Source organism: Cupressus sempervirens, chromosome 9 (genome assembly GCF_028749045.1).
Source record: "Cupressus sempervirens isolate cs-2001-9-10 chromosome 9, ASM2874904v1, whole genome shotgun sequence".
In the NCBI taxonomy this organism is placed as follows: Eukaryota; Viridiplantae; Streptophyta; class Pinopsida; order Cupressales; family Cupressaceae; genus Cupressus; species Cupressus sempervirens.
Genome location: NC_143126.1, coordinates 273773550 through 273776873, shown reverse-complemented (window position 1 = coordinate 273776873; position 3324 = coordinate 273773550). Strand labels below are relative to the sequence as shown.

Here is a 3324-nt window from a genome sequence, read left to right as displayed (position 1 = left end):
TGGCTTTTAGATTATTGGCGTAGGCATGCAACCACGACTTTATAGCCTTCCTTTAAGGCAATTTTTTTTATCTTCATCCATGGGCTCTACATTGAATTTTGTGCCCTATATTTTTTTCTTAATATAATTAGTTTTACATGTATGATTTGATTAAAAAAAATGTTTGCAACATTATATAAATTTTTTAAATATGAAATTCCATTACCGCTACTTACAAGTCAAGAGTGAAGATTCATATAGCCACCTGAGCCAAGTTTGTGTTGGCCAACCTTTTGTAGTCTTACTTATGTAGGTTTTGATGTGTCTCACAGTCTATGAAAAGTTTGAAACATGTTAGATTATATATTTACAAAGATCACTAATTAGTGCATGATTACATTCTACTTAATACTATCATGACATATCTTCTGTTGCCCTTTTTTGGTTCAATTCCTTTACCATGTAGCCTTTTCTCTTTTGCATCTTTTATTATTTCATTCCACTCCATTGGTGGAATCATAAGAGGATGCTCATACTTTGGGTTATCCTTTAGACCCCTTCTATATTGGTCCCTCATAGTCTTTATATTTTTGGATGCTCTTTTCAAAAGTAATGAGCTGATTTTAATTAATTTAGGACCCTATTCATTCCACCTTAACATAAAAATAACAATAAAAATTGTTAGATCAATAACTTTAACATCTAGTACAATAAATGGAAGAAAATAAAATATTGTAGCAATGATATGAAACTATGTACCTTTTACATTTGTTGGGACCAAATAGCTTCAATGTCATTTTAAAAAGATGATCATAGAAAACATCATTTCCTACAAAAACATCATGGGATTATCACTCCAAAAATGAGTTATGTATAAGTAAACTACAATTACACTATAAATAATTACAATTTTAAAGCACCTAGAAGCTTTGGTAATTTTAATAGAAACATAGTTTTCTTGTTCAATAATAATGCCCCTGCAAATGAACTGGTACTAGTCACACACACTGCTCTAGGAAATGGTTCAACTTCACTAGTAGTGGTCTTTGTTGTTCTATCAACTATAGGTGTATCTATTAGTGCACAAAAAGGTTCCATGAGTATAAAATCCATCCAACAAAAAAAACAATGCATGATTAGCACATAACTGAATATAGAAAAACAAGTTTTTACCAATTGTACTTGGTATACTCAAAGATGTATGCAAGCTCCTTTCTGCTGAGAATGCAGTCGACAATATTGGAGTGTTGATCAAAGGAGGTGTCCACACTTCATCATGAGTTGAAGAATACATTTTTAGAAAAGACATTTGCAATAGATAAATATCAAATGGGATACTAGCTAGAAGCATCCAAAAATCAAAGTTAAGTGTTATAATGTTGATGAAAACAAAAAATGTTGCACTAGTAGGGCCACAATCTTCTATTTTTGCCCATATTGTTTCACATGTAGCCAGTGAACTTCATGTACTGATTCTTTCATTTGGAGCAACAAATCCAACTCTCTCATCATATCAGTACAGAATGATTGGTTTCTATGGGAGAAATGGATAGCTTCTTATTGTGGTTGCATAAATAGATGATATGTATGGAATGATGGAAGTTGCAGTTGTGATTGGTTTCTATGGCTTGAATGATATTGTGGTTGCATACACAGATGATAATTATGGGAGAAATGGAGTGACTTCTTTGAAGGATGCACTAGTAGATGTTAATGCTATGATTGTTAACAAAATATCATTTCCTCCTAGAGTAAGTAAAAATGATATTGGAAGTGTGTTGGTACAGTTAGCTTTGATGGAGTCAAGGGTATTTGTTATGTATATGAGTCCAAACACCAGTATTGATCTATTCTCTGAGGTACTGTACCTTGGAATGTTGAACAATACCTATGTTTGGATAGCCATAGATCGGCTCTCTTCCCTTCTGGACTCTGATGGACTTGACTATGAAACCATAAATTCACTCCAAGGAGTCCTTACTATATGTAGGTATATTCCAATTTCAAATCAGAAGCATGCTTTTAGAGTAAGGTGGAACAATCTTTACAAAACTAAGATTATTGGTTTCCACTTGAATGCATTTGGACTATATTCTTATGATGCAATCTAGGCAATTTCCCATTCAATTGATAATTTCTTGAGGAAAGAAGGAAATTTTCATTTTATAGGTTATCCCCAGCTCTCCAATTTAAGTGGAAATGAAATAGAATTAGTAGAGTTAAAGGTGTTTGTAGGAGGATTACAGTTGCAGAATATATTGCTACACACAAATTTTACTAGCTTAACTAGTTTTGTAAAATTTGATAAAACTAGAAATTTGCTTGTTTCTACTTTTTAGATGATCAATATAGTTGGAACAAGATTTTGCAAGGTAAGTTATTGGGCAAATCAATCTAGCTTGTCTGTTATTCCTCTAGAAATCAAAGATGCCAAGTCACACATCCAAAAAATTGTGGGTCATAAAATGATTGATATAGTATGGCTAGGTCAAGACAAACTAATACCAGATGGGTGGGTATTTCCAAATCATGACAATCATCTTTTGATTACTGTGCCTAGAAAGGTTGGATTTCAAGAGCTTGAGCATACATTGGAAGGTAACACCAACATGATGAAGGGATTTGAGCATAAATTGGAAGGTAACACCAACATGATGAAGGGCTTTGTTATTGATGTGTTTGTTTCTATAGTGGCCTTGTTACCTTATGCCCTTCCATACAAATTTGAACCTTTTGGAAATGGGAAATCAAACCCCAATTATGATGAGCTTGTGCAATAGGTTGCCTCAAAGGTTGGGATGTAGAACTATTCTTATATCTGCTAATATACTTTAAGATAATCATCTACATGTTATAGCTCTCATATAATTCTCACATTGCATTTTTTGGTGCACTAGAGTTAATTTTCATATGCATACTAGGGTTATCTTTGTATAATTGCAATAGTGCAGAAATTTGATGCAGGAATATGGTGTACAATTGCTGCATTCTTTCTTCTCATAGGAGTTGTTTTATGGACTTTGGAGCATAAATTAAACTATGATTTTTAAGGACGTCCAAAGGAGCAAGCCACATTGTTAGAAAGACATTTTCAACATTGTTTATTTTCATTTGCAATGGATAAAGATCAAAGTTAAGTGTTATAATGTTGTAAAGAGAAAGTGTTATTTACATGAAGGTTGTGTGCTACAACCCCCACTATATTGACCATGTGGTCTCACAGGTGTCACAAAATTGTATAAGAAGAACACATAATATTTTAGATCATGATCCATAAGATACTATAAAATATAAAAATCTATTGAAATTTTATTATTGCTTAAGATTATTCACTACTTACCTTCA

General features: G+C 32.6%; 1 pseudogene; it reads left to right on the top strand.

Annotated features, from left to right (window-relative positions):
• The first annotated feature begins 1355 nt into the window (after positions 1-1355).
• LOC149538512 (glutamate receptor 3.1-like) lies at positions 1356-3116 on the top strand (annotated as a pseudogene).
• Positions 3117-3324: the final 208 nt, after the last annotated feature.